This window comes from Dromiciops gliroides, chromosome 3, assembly GCF_019393635.1.
Source record: "Dromiciops gliroides isolate mDroGli1 chromosome 3, mDroGli1.pri, whole genome shotgun sequence".
In the NCBI taxonomy this organism is placed as follows: domain Eukaryota; kingdom Metazoa; phylum Chordata; class Mammalia; order Microbiotheria; family Microbiotheriidae; genus Dromiciops; species Dromiciops gliroides.
Window position 1 is genome coordinate 146,230,316 of NC_057863.1, and position 26,063 is coordinate 146,256,378.

The 26,063-nt window shown below is 37.4% G+C and overlaps 1 pseudogene; it reads left to right on the plus strand.

The window, feature by feature from the left end:
* The first annotated feature begins 866 nt into the window (after window positions 1-866).
* On the plus strand, window positions 867-1,662 carry LOC122747259 (annotated as a pseudogene).
* The last annotated feature ends 24,401 nt before the right edge of the window (window positions 1,663-26,063 follow it).

The window sequence follows — 26,063 nt, forward strand, 5'->3', positions numbered from 1 at the left end:
CCTCCAAGATTATAGTCACATTCCAGAGCTCCCAGGTAAAGAAGAAAATATTGCAAGCAGCTTGGAAAAAGGAATTCAAATATGATGGAGCTACAATAAGGATAAAACAAGATCTAGAAGCATCTACATTAAAGGACCAGAGGGCATGGAATATGATATTTCAGAGGGCAAAGGAACTGGGACTACAGCCAAAAGTCACCTACCCAGCAAAACTCTGTATAATATTTCAAAGGAAAAAATGGGACTTCAAAGAAAAAGAGGACTTTCAGGCATTTGTGATATAAAGACCTGAACTGAATAGAAAATTTGACTTTCAAATACAAGACCCTAGAGAAACACAAAAAGATAAACAGGAAATAGAAATCCTCAGGGAAATTAGAAGATTAAACTGTTTATATTCCTACATGGGAAGATAAGACTTCTAACTCATAAGAACTTTCTCAGGATTAGGGTCTCTGAAAGGAAGACACACAAAGGACACAGGTCTGAACTGAATATGAAGGGATGATATCTGTAAAGTATTTATTTTTTATTTATCCTTGTTTTTTGTGGATCAAGCAGGGTGGAGTTTCTTATGTCTGGGGCTGGTTTTGAGCCTGGGGCCTCCTGGGTCCAGGGCTGGTACCTTGTCCACTGTGCCATCCAGGTAACACATGGTGACATTTGGGGGGGGGGGCGGGGAGGGGGGGGCATAGCAATGAGGATTAAGTGACTTGCCCAAGGTCACACAGCTAATGTCAAGTGTCTGAGGTCGGATTTGAACTCAGGTCCTCCTGAATCCAGGGCCAGTATTTTATCCACTGCGCCACCTAGCTGCCCCCAATGACATCTTTAAAATAAAGTCAAGGGAGACACCTACCTCAGCCATGCCGAGGGACCACCTTCACATCCACGAGCCTCCCTCGCTGCAGTCAGGGCCTACAAGGACAAGGAGGACTAGGATGAAGGGGAGGGGAGGGGCCTCGGTGCTGCCAGTGTACGCGCGCGCCAAGCTGCTGAGCCAGGCCAAGGGCTCGGCCTACCTGGAGGCCGCCCGCACCAAGGTGCTGTGGGCCGTGTCCGGGCCGCGGCCAGCGGCGGGTAGCGCGGGCGGGAGCCTGCTGTGCGAGTTCCGGCGGGCGCCCTCCTCGGTCCCGCGGCGGCGGCGATCCCCGGGCCGGGAGCGGCTGGTGGCTGTGGCGGCGCGGAGGAGCGTGAGCTGGCGCTGCAGGAGGCCCTGGAGCCGGCCATGCGCCTGAGCCGTTAACCGCGCGCGCAGCTCCAGGTGTCGGCCCTGGCCGCGGCGCTCACGGCCGCGGCGCTGGCGCTGGTCGACCCAGGCGTCGAGATGTAAGACCTGGTGGTGGGCTGAGCGCTGAGCCGCGACCCGGCCCGGCCCCCTCCCGGCGCCTGGACCCCACGCGACGTGAGGAGGCGCGCGCCGCCGCCGGCCTGACGGTGGCGCTCATTCCCGTGCTCAACCAGGGGGCCGGCCTGTTGGGCGAGCCTGGCGCCGCCAAGAGCTGGGCAGATGCCGTGCGCCTGGGCCTCGAGGGCTGCCAGCGCCTCTACCCAGTGCTGCAGCTGTGCCTCGTCAAGGCCGCGCGCCGACAGGGGCCGCCCGCCCCGGCCACCGATACCCCAGCCACTGAGGGCCCCTCCCCCGGGGCCCCCGACCCCTGAGACCTCCGCCTCTGGCCGAAGCCCCGCCCCTCCCCCATCTCACCACCACCCAGTGCCCTGAGCTGGAGATCAGGCCGAACCCATTCCCCCCCTCCATCTCACCACCGCCCGACCTGCCCCTAGCCCTGGAGTCCCCAGCTCCTGAGCTCAAGAGCCGGGACCAGACGCATCGCCACCATCCGCCTCCTGCTCTGCCCTCTACCATCCCTACCCGCCAAAGATCTCCAGATTGGGGGGGGGGGGCGGGGGCCACACTACCCACCCACCACCATCTTTCTCCTCCCCTGCCCTGCCCCAGACTCAACCCCCCTGCAGAGTGGGATCAGGGGACTACACCCACCCCCACCTCGATCTCGCCACCACCCAACCCTGGCCCAGCCTGGGACCCCCAAGTTCGAGAGTGGAGGATCCACCCGAACCACCACCACATGACCCACCATAGCCTGGGCACCCGCACCTCGCGGGCCATCGGACCAGACTCTCAGGACATGGGGGTCAGGCTGGGAAAGGACTGCTGCACTTTGAGCCACTGAGCCATTTGTTATTGTTGATGAAAAGATTGTTTGGTGTGTTTTCAAAAAAGAAATGAATAAATAAAGTTAAGGGATAAGAAGAATGCACTGAAAGAAAGGGAAAGGGAGAGGTAGACTGGGGAAAAGTAGCTCACATAAAAGAAACAAGAAAAAGCTTATGGAGAGGAGGGGAAGAGGGGGAAGGAGTGAGGGAGTGAGTGAACCTTACTATCATCAGAATTGGCTCAAAGAGGGAATAACATACATACTCAAGTGGGCATAGTAATATACATTGCCCTGAGGTAGGGGAGGGATATAAGGGGTGGGGGTGGGGGGAGTGAAGAGGGGAAGGAGAGAAGGGCAGATTGGGGGAAAGAACAGTAAAAAGTAAAATACTTTTGAGGAAGGTGAAGATGTTCTGCATAACTACACATGTATGATTTATGTAGAATTGTTTAATTTCATAGGGAGAGAGGAAGAAAATTTAGAACACAAAATTAGCTCAAAAAACTTAATCCCATCAGAGTTGGCTCAAGGAGGGAATAACATACACACCCAATTGGGAGCAGTAATCTATTTAACTCTACTGGAAAGTAGATGGGGAAGACAATAAGGATGGAAGGGTGAAAGAAGGGAGGGCAGAGTGGGGGAGGGGACAGTCAGAAGCAAAACACTTTTGAGGAGGAATAGGGTAAAAGAAGATAGAAAATAGAGTAATTATCATGGGAAGGGAATTGGATGGAGTTATGATAATTGATTATAATCACAAAATGTATGGTACCCACTTTACTGAGCTATTACAAAAAAATTTCTTTGTTAAGTTTAAGGTACTATATAGATGATATGATGAACAGGATGATACCAGAAAAACTTGGAAAGACCTGCATGAACTGAAGCAGAGTGAAATGAATTGTATATAAAAGCAAAAGTGTAAGATGATCTGCTGGGAAGGACATAGTTATTTTCAGCAATGCAATGATCCAATATAACTCTGAAGGACTTGTGAAAATTTCAGTCCATCTACAGAGAAAGAACTGATGGTATCTGAAAACAGATTGAAGCATACTTTTTTTTTTTGACAGTTCCTTAATCTGAAGTTTTGTTTTTAATCTGTTTTCTCTCACAACCTAGCTAATGTGGAGATGTTTTTCCATGACTGCTAATGTATAACTTATATTGAATTGGTTGAGTTCTTGGGGATGGGGAGTGGGAAGGGAGGGAGGAAGAGAAGTTGGAACACAAAAGTTTTAAAAAATTGATGTCAAAATTTGTTTTTACATGTTTTGGAAAATTAAATTCTAAACAAAAAAAAAAGAATTGAAGATGTAACGTACGGATATTTACTTTAAGAGTTTATTTAGATCTGTTTGTTTGTTTTTTTAGTAAGTCAATTGGGGTTAAGTGACTTGCTCAGGGTCACACAGCTAGTAAGTGTTAATTGTCGGAGGCCGGATTTGAACTCAGGTACTCCTAACTCCAAGGCTGTTGCTCTATCCACTGCACCACCTAGCTGCCCCCTATTTAGGTTTTTTGAAGCAATTCAGTACTATACTTTTGAATCCTAAAAATATAGTATAGAAGTCCTAAGATTTCTCCAAGTAACTAGTAGAGAAGAAAAGAGATAATAATAAATGCAAATATATTTCCTATATTTAAGAAAATCTTTAAAAAACAACTTCATGCAGAAAGTACTACATTCCTGCCTCTGTTTCATTCTATGCATATTTAACTTTCATGTTTGATGAAATGCACTGCAACAATGATTTATTTAGGTTTCATTGGTATGAGATATTAAAAATAGTGCTCTGTTAAGACATCAAATAGCAGAGTCTAAAAAAGCTATTGATTAAATATAATAAAAAGAATGGTGGTATTTTTATAATGCTTTAAGATTTGTAAAATGATTTCTAAAAGAAAATATTTCTTCCAATCTTCATAGAAATCCTGGTAGGTAGATGCTATTATAAACCTTATTTTTAGATGAGGAAAATGAGGAAAACCATTAGATGAATTGTCCAGACACAGCCCATAAATATCTGAGACCAGATTTAAACTCATGCCTTCCTGACTGCAGATCGTGCATTCTATCTATTGGGGCACCTAGCTGAACATTGTAGAGATTTTATGTTTTTACCAGTTTATAGTCATATAAAATAGTTAAAATATAATGAAATCATTTTTAGAAATCTTGTTAAAATTGTACAAATTAATGTCCAAAATAGCTTAGCTGATTTCCTTTCACCTTCTATACATCTGTAGGCATTTGTGTATGTGTATTCATGCATGTGCTTTTTATATATCTATATATCTATGCATGCATCTGCATCTTTATATACATCTACGTCTTTATTTATATGTACATCTGTATCTATATATCTATCCACTCACACACACATACACACACATATATATATACATTTGTCACATATCTCCTACAAACACATACACATTGTTGTTCATTTGCTTTCATCCTGTTGTAACCCTTTGTAACTCCATTTGAAGTTTAGAATGTTTTGCCGTTTCCTTCTCCAGCTTATTATGCAAATGAGAAAACTGAGGCAAATGGAGTTAAGTGACTTGCTTAGGGTCACAAAGCAAGTAAGTGTCTGAATGCCAGATTTGAACTCAAGGAGATGAGTCTTTCTAAACTCCATGGCCAACATTCTATCCACTGTATCACCTAACTGGCCCATCTTATATATACAGGTATATATTGTACGTGTGAATGTATGCTCCTGTGTGTGTTTTTATTTGTGTAAGTTGATATTTTTGGAGAAAAAATTAATGTCCTTTGAGAGACTTACATTTTTTAAACTGTGAAATCCTGACTTCATTTAAAAAGTATGTAAAAATACCTATCTGTCTGTCTGTCTATTGATCTATCTATCTAATGTGTGGTCTTAGAGTAGTCTAGGACAAGAACTTTCACTACTAGTGTTTGTTTCAACACTTTTGTAACTAGCATCTTTTGTTTATTCTTAGGACAATATTCTTCTTATTAAATTTGTTGTCCTCCACTAAAGACATTGCCTTGGTATTTCATCATTTTATACAGTCCTGAGTTTTCAAAGCCCATACTTCCAGAATATGAAGTATATCAGGTCTTTCAAAATTAAGAAGTTTTCAAATGGTGAACAGAGTCAAAATGCTTATAATTAGCCAGGGACTGTTTAGCCAATCTCATTACTAGCAATTTGTTTACCAGGTAATGGAATTTTTTAGTCCCCAGAATTCAAAAAGACCGTTTAAGACATGTAGGCTTTATAATTTTCATTGGTTGAGTGAATGTTCACAGTGATGCTATCCTAGGTCCCTGAAATGCTTAAATATTCATTTATCATGAATTGCAAAATAAACCATGTGCTAGTGAGTGGTCTTTGTGAAGTTAGATAAGCTGACTAAGGCAAACACATCCATCACTGGATTCAAACAAAAAAAACTGTTCATATAAAGTCTCTGAGTTCTCTTGTCTTCTTGAAGAGGTAAGATGTCATCAGGAGGAAGCTGGATTCTGCTCTGGAAAACTGGGCTCTGGACTCTGGACTCTGATCTGGGAAACTGGATTCTATACTCTGGTCTGGAAAGCTGGATTCTCTTCTTTAACTGTTTGAATTGCTGGATTTTTACTAAACCTTAGCATAGCATTGTCAATGATCAAATTAATAAATTCCATTACATTCCCTCCTTTATGTAATAGAGGGTTGAGGTAGTTATGCAATCTATAACACTTCTTACCACTATGTGTCTGGATCAAAGCCAAATTTAGTATGTTGGTATATTATATGTGGCTATTATTTTCCTACTTTGGAAAAAAAAAAGTCCTATGGAAAAGACTATCCCTTGGAAAGTATATTATCCTCTTTCTTTTGGCTTTTGTTGTGGTTGTTTGTCAGATAGCAAACTCCTTGAGAAAAGAGAATATGTGTGTGTGGACTTTTTTAAATGTATCAACGCCATACCACAGCTTCAGTTTCATCATGTAACCTCCATTTAGCAACCAGGACCTCGACTGGGGCCTTCCCACCTTGGACTTTTCTTCATGATCTGGTGCATTCTAATCCTGGAACATCCCTTTTCCTATCCTTAATCCCCAGTTCACCCTGGAATATTTCTCTCCTATGAAAAAAGGAGGAGGGAGAGGAGGAGGAAGAGGAGAAGGACACAATCACTAGAAAGATGATGATAATGACCACAAGGAGGGCAAGGAGGAGGACTAATAATTTATGAAATCATTTCTTTAAACTCGTTTCTTAATAAAAAAAAAAAGCAAGGAAATACATAGATTAAGGGCTATAATTAGCAAATCCTTAATTGAGGTTCTGATAACTCTTCTATTTTTCAAGGATAATGACCCCCTTCTTTTAAGAACTCATATGGTTTGCCCTCATTAAGATCATTAGCATAACAAATAACACTGGTTTTGAATTTGAAAAAAATATATTTGAATTTCAATTTCATAGTAAAGATCCAAATTCACTTAACATTTCTAGGTGATCTTCAATTTAACTAAGGCACGAAACCTTTGCATTTCTAATTATTCTGATAAACTGCATCTATCCACCAAGTTTTGGCATTTAGGCATACTCATGAAAGCACAATATTTAAATGTTAAAATGATGATAAAATATCTAATGAGTTAACAAACTACCTGAGTAGATGATGAATGAGATCCGTGTCTCTAGTAATAGAGTAGTTGGTGTAAGATACTAAGTCATTTTAAATGTTTCAAAATATTATAAAATTAATCATTAATGTTAATAGTAATAGTAATCATAATATATTGATTTTTTTCTCAGATTATGGATTGTTTCTCTTAAAAATGAGAAAGAAGGAGCAAAAATCTTCATGTCTCAAAATATAATGAAACTAGACTGTACAATATATTCCAGGTATACTTTAAGCTACATTTTTATAAACTTGAATTTTATATCAGAACAAAGTCAGAAGGCAACCTGAAAGAAGAAAATAGATCCCCCCCTTCACCCCCTACAGATTGTCTTTCCCTGAAGGTTTCCCTAAAGGTGTTTTTTATTTTTTATTTTGAGTTGAATTCTAGCCTTGGTGTTGCTGTTTTTCAGTTGAAAGGAAGATGCAATATCCCAATAAATTTAACATTTCATACACCACACATGTTTCTCCCAGGACACTACCATTAAAGTCTTAGATACTGAATCTTCATAAATAAGGTGAAGAAGCAACTTGTATAGAAATTCTAAAGTTTCTAATGGAATTTCTTTTACCCTGAAGCCACTCTTTGACATCCAGGCTCCTTCATGCTCAGAGTATCCTCTGAGCTGGGGCATTTAAACAAAACTTTTCATAAACAATAAATGATAAGATCATGAAGACAGTTTTGAGAGGTGAGGATTCTGCTACTAATTGTTTCATATACTCTATACCTTATGTAATTTAAAATAATTAATATTAATAAAGCAATACTATAACAGGCCTCTTCTTATTTTGATTTAGTTACAGCTTATGTTTAATCATTTTTTCAATAACTAGCCAATATTTACCATAGAAAAAATAGCCTAAACAGGAATAGCAAAAATCATATTGCAGTTAAAATCTCTCAAAGGGCTATATTTAGAATGGAATCTAACTGGGATCAACAGGACAAACATCATAACATGAACATTTAATCCAGCTACCAAGTGAAAATACCTGTGAAAGTACTAAAACCAGCACAGTTAAGGAGACATCCTGATATAATAGATGCAGGGCTATATTTGATTTCAATCCTCTGAGACACTAACTACTTTTGTGTCCATGGATTAGTTGCTTAGGCTATGTCTCAGTTTCTTCATTTATAAATGGGCATACTTATAATTATGGTGCTTCCTTACATGATTTTCATGACATGTTTTTCAAACCTTTAAGCAAATACAGATATGAATAATTACCAATATGTATACCTATAGAACTTGAACTAATATAAGGGCTAGTGTCCAGATGTGACAGGCCAACTTAAATTTAAAATATTTATATTTTTCCAATAATTACCCAAAGTGAAAACAATCTTATGATGAATGTGCTTTTCCTGCTATGTAGATATATATTTATATACAAGAATATTTCTAGTCATTTGCATACTTATTTATGTACAATTTCATTTCATTGGAAGTTTGATTTTAAATCAATCCAGTGAAACAAGGAAGCATAGTGGTACTAATGGGATCTGGGAGTTCAGAGGAATGGACACCATATGTCAAAGCAGTAGATTTTAAACAGTCACATTCTGTTTCTTTCTTTCTTTCTTTCTTTCTTTCTTTCTTTCTTTCTTTCTTTCTTTCTTTCTTTCTTTCTTTCTTTCTTTCTAAACATGTATCTTTGAAATGATTTGCCTTGGATTTACTCTAAGGCGGGGATGTTACACATGATGGGATTTGTCTCCCTTCTCATCAGTTATGTGGCAGTTATGTGATTGCCAGTACATTGCAGCAAATGCATATACTTGTGTAAATGAGATTGAGACTCTCTTTCTCTCTCTCTCTCCCTCTCTCTCTCTCTCTCTCTCTCTCTCTCTCTCTCTCTCTCTCTCTCTCTCTCTCTCTCCCTCTCTGAGTGAGTTAGGTGAAAGGAAACTAAATTCACCCCAACTACAAGGGAAGATTTGCTTTGGATTGGTTACAATGGCAAATCCTGCCTAGAAATAACAATACTATTCTTCCCCTCCCCCCCCCCCGCCCTTTTCCCTCCTTAACCCTATACACTTTAACCTTGCACCACTTCTGTAATTGGAATGTTTTCTTTCTGAAAATACTTCTAGTGATAAACAGGTAATTAATCTTGAATGGATGTAATAAGCCTATTGGTCAAGGGGATTGCCATAGACTTTAAGAACAAAATTTAAATGTATTTATCTATCTATCTATCTATCTATCTATCTATCTATCTATCTATCTATCTATCTATCTATCTATTTATCTATTTTGCAGGGCAGTTAGGGTTAGGTGACTTGCCCAGCGTCTTTAGTAATTAGAGATGCCTGTTAGTGAGAATTTTTAGAAAGAAGAATAAAATATTAAAGCTATGAACTTGTATCAGTAGGAAATAATTGCTGCGCATTCCAGGAACTGAAAAGAAAACAGAAAACATAAGTAGAAAAAGGACCAAATTAAGAAAACAAGTATTTATTCAAAACTTACAATATGCCATTGTCGTAAATGCTGGAAATACAAATAGAAACAGAAATTAAAATAAATAAATAAAAAACATATAAAAGGAAGCTAGAAATTAGGGACAAGGGAAAAAAGTAACTTAACATCTGGAATGTTAAGAATAGATTCTGAAGAGGAATGAACACATAGCTGACTTGGTCATTTTCTTTAAAATGGAAGTTCTAGGAGGACCAACTAAGCTGAGAAAGCAGCAACAGAGACATTGTTACTTCTAGTGTGAGAAGTGATATAGTAGACTGAACTTTTAGGGTGAAGAAACTTCTATGATATGATAGAGGAAGTCTATACTGTGAGAAATGGAAGAGCATAGTTCTTGGGAAAAAAAAACCTACCAAATTCCCCCTACATTAAAAATTCACTGTTATTTTGATTGACACACTGTTAATTCACAAAACATAAGCAATACATTGAAATATAAATACATTATGGAATCCTGAAATTAAGACTAAACACTTGATGTACCATGGCATTATACTGAATGATCCATGTCATTGCCCCCTCCATTAGCATAGATAACTGCAGTTTAAATATTATCAATTCCCTGACCAGATGTTTTTTACGGATATGTAACACTCTGGCAAATCAATTGGAAGTCTAAATGAATGAAGAAAATGTAAAATGAAATCTATTTCGTATCAAGATTTTCATAGAACAATGATTATGTAGTAAAACTGTTGTCATTTATTATAAAAGGATACTTCTTTCCTCTCTTGAAGAAAGTATCTTTATACTTATAATTAAATGACAACTAGAAGTTTTATGCTTACCTGATATAATTCAAAAGCATTTTGCTTATAATATTTCAATGACATTTAATGCCCATAAGTATTTAGTTTGTAGCTTTTAGAATATTTGGTTTTTGAGTAGACAGAATGGCTTTAAAAACCTTATATAATTTGAAATTTGAAATCTTATATAAACAAATGCTGAAAACTATCTCTACATGTAACTGAAAAATAATAAAATACTTTTATTTTTTTTAAATTATGTCATTTGGTAGGGGTTTCTTTCTCACAACCATTGATATAAGTGGCTCTATGAAGACTTGTATCATCTATTTGGTCTCTAAGGCTATGTAGTCTGATTTGGAGGGATGACCTGAGCCAAGGAAGAAGGGAGTTCAGGCTTTACTATAATATCCTGTTCTTGATTCAGCCTAGGGAAAAAGCTAGCTCAATGGAAGAAATGTGATTATATCTCAGTTTATCCTAAAATCAATATGATCCATTTAATTTGATTTGCTGTGGTGAATGCATACACTTTAAAAAGGTTTTGCTTCTGCTGCTACTCTGTTATAAAAGGAAGCTGTTAAATTTCTTCGCTAAAATATCAAAGATAATTAGGGATCTTTCTCACAAGGTAGGGATGGTGATAGAGAATTGATAACATTTTGAAATAGAAAACTATTTACCTTAAAACTATCATATTTAACAGTTAAAGAAAAAATTAAAATAAATATCACAAGTTTTGAAGTTCATGGGACATCTTATTTTAAAAAAGGAAAAAAAATACTGTCATCTGTGAGTCAATAAGAAAACATTACATTCTCCATTAATTGATAAGAATCACTAATATTCTCTCATCTTTCAGGGCTATTCTGTTAATCAAACCAGCTGGGGAACTCTTATGCCTCCTAGTGAGGGTCAATGGAAGGTATTGGAGTACATAGGATAGGGTCTTTTTCTCATGAATGAAAATATAGCACATAAAAAGAAAAATACTGATTAAATCTTGGGCCATGTTTGAGGAAAAGAAAGCCGAGTGATATCCATTACCACATTATCTTAATGTTGTCTATTTTGGCCCTTCTTTTTTATGTTAAAATTCATGTAGACAGTTGATTTAATCATATGTGAAATATTTAACTAGAAATATACCTTAAACTAGAAGCTCCTTGAGAATACAGGTTATTGCCCTTTTTTTGCGGGGGTGGGGGGTATCCCCATCTATTAGTAGTATCTAAAACATTTACAATGCTCAGTGAATCTTACTTTATTGACTGATTAAATAAAGAGGAAAATGACACATTGTATGTAGTATAGTATTCCCAGGCTCTGTGAGACTATGGACTGTTCCATTATTTCTATTATTAATACCAATGAATAAATAATTATTAAGTTCATTCTAGGAATGATGCTAAGGACTGGGGATAATTTTTTAAAAGACAAAAGAAAATCCCTACCCCTGGGAAGCATACCAAAACCTATTTTTGTATCTGGATGATTTTGATTGATTTTGATTGATTTTTTCTGTCATTACTGAAGATATCATTTGATGGGTGATTAATAAGTAAAGTTTCTTCTTGGATTGTATGTGGATGTGATCTTAAAAGTGAGGCATTTGGGGGCTATTTCTACATTATCTACTGCTAACCACAAGCCATACATATAGTTCCTTATGGGTTATGATCCATAGAAAGCTACGTGAAAAGTCACAAAGACCTAAGTATAGATTTTCCCTTTGACACTTACTAGCTTTATGACCCTAGTCAAGTCATTTGTCCTGGCTATCTCTCATGTAATACATATGGTATAAAGGGTATTATCTCACACTAACAGAAATCACAAATTTCAGTCTATAGATACATAGAAATATATTTGAAAAGCACTAACTGATAAAGATAACAAATAACCTTTTCAGCTTCCACACTTTTTTTGGATTTATGGTTTGATAATTAACCAAATAATTATTGAATTCATAATTTTATAGTGAAATGGGGGAAAAATACACTAGATTTGGAGTCAGAAATCCTAGATTTGAATTCCTACTGTGCTTCCAACTTCCTTTGGGACTCTGAACAAGCCAGTTAACATTGCTGAGGAAGCATATTCATATCTGTCTAATGGTGATAACAATATCTTACTATCTTACTCATAGAGTTGTGAAGAGATTATTTAGTAAATTTAAATCTCCCTTGTGTGGCGAGTGACTTTTGTTAAGTACTTATTTTATTGAGACACTGTTGTCTGCTGGAGAATACAGAATTGAAAACAAAATGGCCCCTGTCTTCAAAGAGCTTAAAGTGGAAGAGGTGAAATAAGATATATCTTTGCATAACTAGAATATCCATTAAAACTACTAAATGCATACATACCATTGTTCACTGAAAAGAACATTGGCTCATAAGATAGAGAACTCAGAGTTCAAATCCCACCCTTGATAATTTACTATCCACTTATTCTCTAGGCAAATAAATTAAGCTCCATGTTCTTCAGTTTCCCCATCCTTATAAATGAGTTAAACTAAATGTTTCAACTATCTATACTGGTTCTCAACCAAGAGATGAGTTCTCTTTTGACTCTAGATCTCTGAGGCTATGAAAAAAAACTGTTTTGAGAAGGGATTACTTAAGACTAGAGAGGATTGGCTATAGTTTTGTGTAGAAAATCAATACAGGGCTAAGGTTTGAAAGTTAGGAAATATTGTACTGGATACTTTAGAGTGAATTATTTATCTGTAGACATATGACAGAATATCATAAATAAAAAGGCACAAATGCTGGAAGGGTGGAGATTAATCAAGAGGGCTGAATTTTCCTGTTTGGCTAGAAAACTGAGTAAATGAAAAGACCATTTGCGCAAGGCTCTCATTGCATTGGTGGAGATTGATTAATTAGTGGAATTGGAGAAAAGAGTTCTTTTAGGGTCTTCTGGCTTCTAGCCTTGAGAAAGGTGTATAATCACAATGTTTCTTTATGATCATGAAGGGAAAAAGAGCCTGGGAAGAATTTATCATGTAATGGAGCTTCAACTTTGATAATATGTTCTCTAAGCTTACTACACTAAAGACATTTGTGAATGTTCCCTTAGGTGAAATCTGGGAAATCCCTATGAAATCTTTGTCGAGCTGAGTCATCTAACTCAAAATGGGAGAGCTCATTCACTCCACGCAGTAGGACATATATTTTCCTATGTATACTATTTCTGATTGGTATTTTGCTATCAACTCAAATAAATAGTTTTTATTTCCTATATGTTTTCTTGTGGAACTGGCATTTGGTCAAAAGGGGATCAAGCATGCCTTCCCAATTAAAGAATAGCAATAAATAGTATTGTGTGAATCTAAAAGTTATTTTCGCTATAGTCATGGTATTTAGAGTAATAAATCAATATACTTGGTCCTAGTACTCTCCTTACTGAGGAGAACAGACTGGCCTGTAGCCTCTGTTTCCAAATTCTTGCTTTCTTTCATGTTTCAAAGTTTATCCTGGAGAAGAGTGAGAGGAAAGAGTAGCTAGAGATGAATATTCTAGCTTACTGAGTCACATCTAGACAGGCACGTTTGGGCACACATAACCAATGGGGGCAAAAAGAACACAGACCAACACCATAAACCTTACTTACAACAACAACAACAATAAATCGACAGTGGGGAATGAGATACAGCTATTGGATCCAATATACTTTACAATAATGAACAGGGGACTGAGCATAAAAGAAGGAAGAAAAATATACATTAAATTTTTCTTATTTTATTTTTCTCAATTAAATAGAGGCTTTTTTGCTTTGGGGGGAACGCAATGAGGGTTAAGTGACTTGCCCAGCCAGGGTCACACAGCTAGTAAGTGTCAAGTGTCTGAGGCCAGATTTGAACTCAGGATCATCCTGAATCCAGGGCTGGTGCTTTATGCACTATGTCACCTAGCTGACCCCAAATAAAGTATTTTAACAGTAAAAAATAGTTTGAAATTCTCTTTCCCTTGCCCTCTCCTTGAGAAGGAAAGCAATTTGATAGGATTATACATGTGCAGTCATGCAAAATGCATTTCCATTTTAGCCATGATGAAAAGACAACAGAGAATAAAAAAAAAAGACACTATATTAAAGAAAAAAATACACTTTGATCTGCATTCAGAAAGCATCACACATTTTTCTGGAGGTGGATAGCATTTTTCATCATATATATTTGTCCAGAATTGTATTGCTGATAATAGCTAAGTCATTTACATTTGATCATTGTACAATATTGCTGTTACTATGTACCAATTTCTTCAGGTTCTGCTTTTCATTATGCAATCAGTTCCAATTCTTAGCTATTACAAAAAGAGCTACTATAAATATTTTTGTACACAGAGTCTTTTTTTTCCTTTTTCTTTGATCTCTTTGGAATACAGACCCAGTAGTGGCATAGCTGGTTCAAAGGGTATGCACAGGTTTATAGCCCTTTGGGAATAGTTCCAAATTGCTCTCCAGAATGGTTGGATCAGTTAACTCCAACAATAGTACATTAATGTCCCAATTTTTCTACATTACCTCCAATATTTGTGATTTCATTTTCTGCCATATTAGGGAATCTGATAGGTATTAGCTGATTCCTTAGAGTTGCTTTAATTTGCATTTCTCAAATTAGTGATTTAGAACATTTTGTCATGAGCCTATACATAGCTTTGGTTTCACCTTCTGAAAACTTTCTGTTCATATCATTTAACTATTTAACAATTGGGAAATGAATCATATCCTTGTGAATTTGTCTCAGTTCTTTTTATAGTTAAGAAATGAGGCCTTTAGGGGCAGCTAGGTGGTGCAGTAGATAGAGCACCGGCCCTGGATTCAAGAGGACCTGAGGTCAAATCCGGCCTCAAACACTTAACACTTACTAGCTGTGTGACCCTGGGCAAGTCACTTAACCCCAATTGCCCTGGAAAAAAAAAAGAAAGAAATGAGGCCTTTATCAGAGAATTTTGTATATTTTCCCCCACAGTTTCATGCATTCCTTCTCATCCTGGTGACATTGCTTTTGTTTGTGCAAAAACTAATTTGTACACTTAAGAATAAAATATTGTTCATTCAAGCTCACTATTTCAAGATCATTAAAATGAATTTTAGAAATGAAATAAATTGTTCCTGGGAGTACATTTTTAAATGGCATTCACTCCCTCCAAGAACTAAATGGGGAGCAGCTAGGTGGCACAGTGGATAAAGCACTGGCCCTGGATTCAGAAGGACCTGAGTTCAAAGCCAGCCTCAGACACTTGACACTTACTAGCTGTGTGACCCTGGGCAAGTCACTTAACCCCCATTGCCCCATCAAAAAAAAAAAAACTAAATGGCAACTGAGAAGCAAAAGAAAAATTATACTTTAAAACTTGGTATTATTTATTTTAGATTCAGAGAAAGAAAGGGTCATACATTTTCAAATCTAAAATTGCTTACCAAAAAGTGAGCAAAAATAAATGTTTCATTAAGTACACCATGATAAATGTTTCTCATCTATCTATGAAATCATATTTATTATTATTATAATTTTCTCTTTATATCTGTAATTTTATTACTGCTAAGAATTCCTACTGAGAAAATGTTTTCAGCCAATTCAGATCTGCAAACATTCAGCTATGTCACATCTTAGAAAATTACATGGGGAACCAAGATAGCAGGGGAAGGGCAGTAAGTGCTTAGATTTCCTGACACAATTACTTCCCCCAAAAAACTCCAAACACAGCCATAAAACAACTCCTGGAGCAGCAGAACCCACAAAAAGCCAGCCACACTCAGTTTGAAAGGGGACTTGGTGATTGAAGTAGGCTCATGGCAGAGGACTTGAGGAAGAACCAGACCAGGCTCAAACTCTAGGTTACATAGGCCTTTGCTTAACTCCACATGTTCTCTTTTTGCTAATACCTAGTATGCTTTAATAAATGCTTAATGCCCAAAGACTGGTGATAAAGCTTCTAATTTAAGGTGACCACACATTTAGATTTTAAACAATACAGTTTGTCAGCAGTGGTCACTACCTGGCTGAGCCCATAAGGACATATAGAGAATTCCTCTGGATGGATTCACATAGAGGTCACTGCTATAGCTAAAACTGAGGTAGCAAAGTCACCATCTTAAAGCATCTCAGAATTATTCCATTAAATGTGTGTAGTCCTGATGCTGAAGTGAGAAGAACCAGGAGAATATTGTACACAGTAACAGAAACATTGTGTGATCAACTGTGATAGACTTAGCTCTTCTCAGAAACACAATGATCCAAGACAACTCCAAAGGACTCATGATGGAAAACGTTCTCCATATCCAAAAAAAGAACTGTGGAATCTGAATGCAAATTGAACCATACTGTTTCTACTTTTTTGTTGTTGTTTTTTCTTTTTTGAGGTTTTTCCCTTTTCTTCTGGTTCTTCTTTCACAGAATGGCTAATGCAGAAATGTGTTTAATGTGATCATACATATATAACCTATATCAGATTGCTTTCTATCTTGGGGAAGGGAAAGGAAGGGAGGGAGGGAGGGAGGGGGAAAAAATGGAACCACACAGCTCCAAGTGAATTGGCTGGTAGCTGTGTACATTTTTAAGCCAAAGACAGCTTGGAAATTTTAAAGAAGGTAGAGCTGAGCTGGGAGTGAAATCAAGCCCCACAATCTCATTGACACAGATCCTGGTCCAGGTAAACTTATCCCAAGCCTCTGAATCAGCTGCAGTGCCAAGCATCTTCTGGAACTAAGGTCACAGTCTGGTGAGAGTGCTGAACAGCTGGCCAGGGTGGAGTCTACAAGGGTGTATGCAGGAGCTAAGGGGGGATTTTGATGTCCTACCCCCACAGTGAACCATGAAGAAACCTTGAGCAGTGTTGGTCCGGGTGGGGGAGGGGGACAGGCTTATCAGAGCTGACAACCAACAATGCAGAAAGTGTTGCTACCTGGCTAATTAGCAAGTTGGTCTGGAGTTGACTACAGACCAGAGAAAGGGCCAGGTGAGTGAAGAAACTTCCCCTCATTTAATCATAAAACCTGGGACCCCCTGAAGCTTGGGACAGTATATCCAGGAAGCACGACCCCACACTAACAAGGAGTTAAAAGTCAAATGAAAGACAAGCAGGATGAGCAGTCAAAGAAAGCTGAGAACCATTGAAAATTTTTTTATTGACAAGGAAGCTCAAGGAGCACCCTCAGAAGAGAATAGCAATATCAGGGCCCCTATATCTAAAGCTTCTAAGAAAAATATGAATTGGTCTCAGGCCACAGAGGCACTCAAAAAGGACTTTGAAGATAAAGTTAGAGAAACAGAGGAAAAAATGGAAAGAGAAATGAGGGTCATTCAGGAAAGACATGAGAAAAAAGTCAACATTTTGAAAAGCCAAATGGAAAAGGAGATACAAAAGCTCTTTGACAAAAATAATTACCTTAGAATTATGATTGAACAAATGTAAGCTAGTGACCTTATGAGAAACCAAGACACAATAAAGCAAATCCAAATGAATAAAAAAAATAGAGGGCAATGTGAAATATCTTCTTGGAAAAACAGCTGACCTAGAAAATAGATCCAGGAGAGATAATTTGAATATCATTGAACTACCTGAAAACCCTGGTCAAGGGAAGAGCTTAGATATCATCTTCCAAGAAATTGCTAGATAAAATTACCCTAATATTCTAGAAGCAGAAGGTAAAATAGAAATTGAAAGAATCCATTCATCACCTCCTGAAAGAGATACCAAAATGAAAATTTCCAGGAATATTATAGACAAATTCCAGAGCACTGAGGTCAAGGAGAAAATATTGTTAGCCAGCAGAAAGAAGCAATTCAAATACTGTGGAGCCACAGTCAGGATAACACAAGATCTAGTAGCTTCAATATTAAAGGATCAAAGGGAATGGATATGCCCCCCAGATATTCCAGAGGGCAAAGCAATTGAGTTTACAACCTAAAATCACTTATCCAGCAAAACTGTGTATAATTGTTCAGGGGGGAAAATGGTACTTCAATGAAAAAGAGGACTTTCAGGCATTTGTGATGAAAAGACCTGAAATGGGGGGCAGCTATGTGGCACAGTGGATAGAGCAATAGCCCTGTATTCAGGAGTACCTGAGTTCAAACCCAGCCTCAGACACTTAACACTTACTAGCTGTGTGACCCTGGGCAAGTCACTTAATCCCAATTGCCCAGAAAGAAAGAAAAAAGAAAAAAGAAAAAAAAAAAAGAAAAGACCTGAATTGAATGGAAAATTTGACTTTCAAAGGCAAGACCCTGGAGAAGCATAAAAAGGTAAACAGGAAAAAGAAATCATAAATATGTCTAAAGACTAAACAGTTTACATTCCTACATGGGAAAATGATATGCCTAAATCATAAGAGCTTTCTAAGTATTAGGGAAAATAATAGGAATAAATATAGACAGAGGGCACAGATGGGAATTGATTATGAAGGGATGATACCTGTATAGCATTCATTTATTCGTCTCTTTTTTTTTTCTTGGTGGGGACAGTCAGGGTTCATGAGTGTCTAGTGTCTGAGGCCAGATTTGGGCTCAGGTCCTCCTAGGTCTAGGGTGGGTGCTTTGTCCACTGTGTCACCTCGCTGCCCCATGATGTCATCTTTGGGGTAAAACTGAGGGGGGAGATGAATACACTTGGGAATGGGACAGGGGAGTGGTAGAATGGGGTGAGATTTCACATAAAAAAAGCAGGAAAGGGCATATGGAGTGGGGGAGAGATGGAGGAGGTGTGGGATCAAGATGCCATCAGAAAAACCTGGAAAGACCTACATGAACTGAAGCAGAGTGACATGTACTGTATACAAAATAATAGCAGTAGTTTAAGATGATCTGCTGTGAAGAACATGATTATTTTCAGCAATGTAATGATCCAATATAACTCTAAAGGACTTATGAAAATTGCAATCCATCTACAGAGAAAGAACTGATAGTATGTGAAAGCAGATTGAAGCATAATATTTTTTGATAGTTCCTTAATCTGAAGTTTTGTTTTTGTCTGTCTTCTTTCACAACTTGGCTAATGCGGGTATGTTTTGCATGACTGTTCATGTATAACTTATATTGAATTGCTTTAGTTCTGGGGGTTGGGCTGGAGAGGGAGGGAGGAAGAGAAATTATAACACAAAGTTTTAAAAAGTTGATGTCAAAATTTGTTTCTACATGTAATTTGTAAAAAAATAAAATTCTAAACCACTTTTTAAAAAGAGAGAGAACATTGTACACAGAGGCAGCAATATTGCTTGATTAATAACTTTGAATGACTTGAGTATTCTTAACAATATGACAATCCAAGACAATCAGAAAGACTATTGACAAAACATACTATTCACTTCCAAAGAAAAAAGTGATAGTGTTGGAAAAGACTGAAGCATGCTATTTTTCACTTTCATTTTTTTCTTTTAATTAAGTTTTCTTGTACAAAACAACATGGTAATGTTTTATATAATTATACATGTATAGCTCATATATGATTGTTTGCCACTTCAGGGAGGGGAGAGGGGAGGGAGGGAAAGAGGGGCAAAAAGTGGAACAACAAACTATAATTAATATTTATTATTATATAAAAAAAGAAAATTGCTTGAACCATCATAAGATTAAATGATTAGGGGCAGCTAGGTGGTGCAGTGGATAGAGCACCGGCCCTGAAGTCAGGAGTACCTGAGTTCAAATCCGGCCTCAGACACTTAAAAAAACTTACTAGCTGCGTGACCCTGGGCAAGTCACTTAACCCCAATTGCCTCACAAAAACAAAAACAAAACAAACAAACAAACAAAAAAGATTAAATGATTACTCCACTTCAGAGACTATCTGTATCAAAGGATGAATTTGACACCCTAAGTTCATCTATGTCTACTTTCTATCCACTATTTGCTTTCACATTAAAATTATATTTTAATATAGTGCTATAAGTTTTGCCATATCATATATCTTTAAGATGAGTTAAGTAGAGCTACTTTTAAATGTTAATAGAGTTACATTAAATCGCTGATGATTTCCAAAGACATTACAGTATAAAGCAATAGGTGTCCAAAATGGCAGTACTTTTGACTGGGGATGGGTGTGGAAATAAATGTGATGTGTTTTTGTTTGTTTGTTTTGTTTTGTGTTTTTTTTTTTCTCAGACTCAATGATTAACAAATATTTCTTTGGGTCACAGCCTGTATACTAGATCTGACTTTAGAGATCTTCTAATAAGATTCCTTCATGTTAAAGATGGTGTGAGAAAACAAACTCCTGAGCTAGTTTGAAAACTTGAAAACTATTAATTGCAAAAGTAATATTTACTTCTCTTTTTTACTGTTAAATCACTAAGATCTCTCCAATAAAGCTAATAGTTTCTCTAGGATATGATGATCAGAAAGATTCCTTTCATTCACTCAGTTTAGGAATATTTAGTCCATGTTTAGATACCCAATTTGTAGCAAGTGAAATAGATTTTCTTGGACAATTTGAATTTTTCACTCATCACCATACAGAAATCTTATGGTTATCTCTGTTATGTAAGATGTTTCTCATTCTTTTTTTCCTTTATTTTGATATCAAAGTATGATGCAATGAAATAACTTTGTATTTAGGGTGAAGGGACATGAGTTGTCATCCTGACTTTGACATTTGGTAATTGCATGTCCTTGGACAGATAATTTAACCTCTATAGGTCTCTATTTCCTCATGTATAAAATAATGGACCTGGAATATATCACCTATGAGGTCCATTCTAGTTCTTAATCTACATCCTCATCTTTTAAATTATGTGATTGAAAAAGTTGATTTGTAAGGGACTATCCTGACTTTAAATTTATGGTATTTTAGAAGGCAAAACATAGGAAAGTTAATTATTCTATTTTCATTGTAGTAGTCAATGAATGGGAACTGCTTTCCTACAAGGGTTAAGCTCCATGGGACAACATAAAGTTTCTCACAAATTTAGGGAACTGCTAAAATCATTGCAGCTTAAAAAAAAATTCAACATCAGGGGTTACCTACTTGGCCTTTCCTTCTGTTTTTGGTCTTACTGTCACAGATAGGAGAATGACTCTTAAGTAGTTTCTGATAGAGGTGATGAATACTTCAGAATAATTCATTTGCAAGAGGATTCTGACCTCATTGGTTAGAATAATGTTTGCAATCCATATGAGAAAAATAACTTGAATTGTAAAACATTACTTGGATCAAAATGACCATTCAAGAGTGTTCCCTTTTATTTTCTCCTCTGTAAGAGATAGCTCCCATTTTTTAATCCCCTTTTCATGCTTATATTTGTTACAGCCATGAAATAAATCATTTCTAATGGAGGCACTAGGACATCTCTCTATGTGTGTCATTGAAAATTTCAACATTCTCATCCACTTCACTCAGTACTGAATGGTAGAGGATTTAAGATCACTTTCAACTTTTTGGTCCAGTGATTTTGTAGAAAATAAAGATGATGATCAGGGATTCTCCATCTCTTCTGACAAAGTAATAAGGGGAAATTGACAAATTATTTGAGGTGAAATTTAGGTTAGATATGAATGAAAGTGAGAGATATATGAAAGGGGCTAATATACACTAGAATAGGTTGTTGATGTGAGCTCTAGAATCTCTTTCCTGGAAATCTTTAACACCAGCATAGGTAATAATCTATCTGAACTTATATATAACTTTATAAATGGCAAGAAATCTTACTTGGTGACCACTACATGTCCTCTCTAGCTTTATGTCTTGATAATTATATAATATCTAAATATTAAACCATAGCTTATTTTTCTGGCTAGTATTAATATTATTAGTAATATGCATAATATTAGCAATAAAATATTTTAATAATTGATAGCATTTATGTATCTTTTAGCATTGCAAAATACTTTATAAATATTAGCTGTGAGGTATGTGGTTTTCTCTCCATTTTATCCCTAATCACTTTTCTTGACCTACCTGTTTCTCTTACCTTCTCCCTTTTCATTACTTGTATGTGTTCTTGGTTTAACTCAATTTTGAATTTCAGAGTAAGAAGCTCTATATAAAATGTAAGTTGTTCATTTTGCAACAATGTGTTAAATTTTTTTATTTAAGTACAAATCTATTCAATTCTATTATGTGTCAAATAAACAAATGGTCTAACTCCAAATGGCTTAGGTGGGTGAAGTAAAAATAAAAATAAAATAAAATTTGAATAATATTGTCCTACACATTTTACAATGAAAATATGTGGTCAAATCTCAGAGCCTGAGACATTAAACATTACAACAATACATAGGCTAAAATATTTTTTCCTATGTGTTCAGAGAAACTTTATAAAGTGATACTTAAAAGAAAGTATTATTTTTTTTCTAGTTTGGAAACAGTCATGTATATCATATCAGTTAATAACAATGTAATACAAAGCATATAAAGTATATAGAATATGATTAACCCAACTGAAGAAATTATACACTACAATAGAACAGGCTAATCCTGATTTAGATGCTTTTCATTGAGACTAACTAGGTATCTTAAAGATGAGCCTCTGATAGAAAATGATAATACTGCAGCCTGTACAAAATAGATTTCAGCCATTGCATCAGAGGGTAACATCCATGGCCTGGCCTGGATTCTAAGTAGAGCCCAGACTGGTGGCTAATTCATATAGGGTGCTCATCTAAATTTTCTTGGTGGATTTTAAGCAGTGGTGTACTCTTTCCCAGTATTTTTATTTATATATTGTTATTGTTATTATTATATTTATTATTATTATTATTATTTTGCAAGGCAATGAGGATTAACTGACTTTTCAGAGTCACCAACTAGTAAGGGTTAAGTATCTGAGGCTGGATTTGAACTCAGGTTCTCCTGAATCCAGGGCCCATCTTTGCCATTTTTAAAATTGATTTCTTCAAGATTTAACAGTCCTTAATTAAAACATGGATTAAAACAACAACATATAAAAGTTTACAAGGTGCTTTCCTACCAATAATCCTGTGAAGTAGACTGAATGTCAGTTTTATTTTTACAAAAGAAGAGATGAATGCTCAGAAAGGTTAAGTGACTTGCCTATGGTTACATAGTGTCAGACTGGAGCCTATCTCCTGCCTCCCAAGCTATCCCTTATTCAGTATCATCTGGGGTTTTTTTTTCATTTTTCTCTAGAGTGTTTTAATTGTTTATACTTTTATTTTCCAAAACATATGTAAAAAGAAATTTTGACATCAATTTTTTAAAACTTTGTGTTCCAACTTTTCTTCCTCTGTTCCTGCCCCTTCTTCCCCGCCCCCCCCAACAAGAACTCAAGCAATTCAATATAAGTTATACATGAGTAGTCATGGAAAACATTCCCACATTAGCTAGGTTGTGAGGGAAAACAGTTAAAACACAAAACTTCAGATTAAGCAATTGTCAAAATTTTTAAAAAAATGTGTTTCCATCTGTTTTCAGATATCATCAGTTCTTTCTTTGTAGATGGGTTGCAATTTTCATCAGCCCTTCAGGGTTATACTGGATCATTGCCTTGCTGAAAATAACCACATGCTTCCCAGCAGATCATCTTACACTGTTGCCATTATTTAGTATACAATACATTTCACTCTGCTTCAATTCATGTAGGTCTTTCCAGGTTTTTCTGATATTATCCTGTTCATCATGACCTGTATATAGTACCTTAAACTTGACGAAGAATTTTCTTCACAATAACCCAGCAAAATAGGTATATATTTTGCCTATCATCATAACTGTTTCCCTCCATCCTATTTGCTTCCCATGATATTGACTCTGTCTCCAATCTTCTTTTACCCTATTCCTCCTCAAAAGTGTTTCACTTCTGATTGTCCCCTCCCCCGCTCTTAATGCCCTTCTTTCACCCTTCCCTCCTTTTCCTCTTCCCCTCCTACTTTCCAGTAGGGTTAAATAGATTACTCTTCCCAATTGGCTGTGAATATTATTCTCTCCTTGAGCCCACTCTGACAAGATTAAGGTCTTTGAGCTAATTCTGTGTTCTAAATTTTTCTTCCTTCTTCCCTCTGAAATCAAGCAATTCAATATGTCATACTTGTGCAGTTATGCAGAACATCTGCACCTCCTTCAAAAGTGTTTGGCTTTTTACTGCCCTCTTCCCCAATCTATCCTACCCTTCTTCCCGCCGCTCCCCCCCCCATCTCCCTCCCCTCCCACTTTCCCTCAGGGCAAAAATATATTACTATACCCACTTGAATACGTATGTTATTCCCTCTGAGCCACTTGTGATGATAGTAATGTTCAGTCCCTCCCCCACTCCTCCCCCCCCCCCCGCTTCCCCTAGGCTTTTTTCTTGTTTCCTTCATGTGAACTCCCTCTCCCTAGTCCATCTCTTCCCTTCCCCCTCCTCCAGTCTAATCACCCTACTCCTCAACCCTATTTTAAAAATGTCTTTATGGGTTAGCTAGGTGGCACATTGGACAAAGCGCCAGCCCTGCAGAGGAAACCCCAAGCCCAAATCCAGCCCCAGACATAAGACACCCCACCCTGTTTGTCCCATAATGAACAAAACATAAATGCTTTACAGATATCATCCCTTCATATTCATTTCAGACCTCTGTCTTCTGTGAATTCCTTACTTTGAAAGCTCTTATGAGTTCGAAGTATCTTCCCATGTAGGAATCTAAACAGTTTAATGTTTTAATATGCCTCATGAATTCTTTTTCCTGTTTACCTTTTTAAGCTTCTTCAGGGTCTTGTATTTGAAAGTTGAATTTGCTATTCAGTTCAGGTCTTTTCATCACAAATGCCTGAAAGTCCTCTTTTTCATTGAAGTCCCACATTTTCCTCTGAAAGATAATATTCAGTTTTGCTGGGTATGTGATTCTTAGCTGTAATCCCAGTTCCTTTGCCCTCTGGAATATCATGTTCCATGCCCTCTGGTTCTTTAATGTAGATGATGCTAGATCTTGTTTTATTCCTGTTGGAGCTCCACAGTATTTGAATTCATTTTTTCTAGCTGCTTGCAATATTTTCTCCTTGACCTGGGAGCTCTGAAATTTGGCTATAATATTCCTGTAGGTTTTATTTTTGAGATCTCTTTCAGGAAGTGATCGGTAGATTCTTTCAATTTCTGTTTTGTCTTCTGCTTCTAGAATATTAAAGCAATTTTCCCTGACAATCTCTTGGAAGATGCTGTCTAAACTTTTATTTTGGTCATTGTTTTCAGGTAGTCCAATGATTTTCAAATTTTATCTCATAGCCCTCCTGCCTTGCTCTCATTTCTATTTCCATTCTTTCCTCCACCTCTCCAAATCTTCTTCAATCTCTCTTACTTTCTCTTCATGGTCACTTTTGAGTGCTTCCATGGCCTGAGACCAATTCATATTTTTCTTGGAAGCTTTGAATGTAAGGGCCCTTAAGTTGTTATCCTCTTCTGAGGGTGCACCTTGATCTTCCTTGTGGCTAAAGAAACTTTCTATTGTTCTCAACTTTCTTTGCTTGCTCATGTTGCCATGGTTTTTTTTTACTTGACTGTGTGGCTCTGCTTCCAAACTACACTGTCCCAAGCTTCAGAGGGTCCCCGGTGTTTTGCTTTGAGGGAGGGCAGGTTTTTTTCTCACCTGGCCTGTTCTCTGCTCTGAACAACTTGCTAGTTAACCAGCCAGCAGATCACTGTGGTGGTTTTTAGCTTTGATGAGCCTGCACCCCTCACTGACCTGGGCCTCCTGCTGCTTGTGATTTCTTCATGGTTCCCTGCTGGTATGGGACAGCTGAATTCTTCCTCAGGTCTTACAGTCACCCTTGTATTTTCCAACCCCTTGGGCAAGGCATTCAGCCCTCTCAACTGCCTGTAGGCTTAGTTCCAGTAGACACTGGTGCTGCAGCTGATTTGGAAGCTGGGGATAAGTTCCCCTGGCACAGCGTGCTTGGGGTCTGTGTCAACGTGATCAAGGGGTTGGATTTTGCTTGCTGCCCAGTATGGCCCCCTTTAATCTGGAAAATAATCTCAGCCGTCTTTTTGTGGGTTTTGTCAGTCCAGGGCTTGTTTTCTTGCTGTTTTGGGAGTAATTTCGTCAGGAGCTCTGTGTGTTT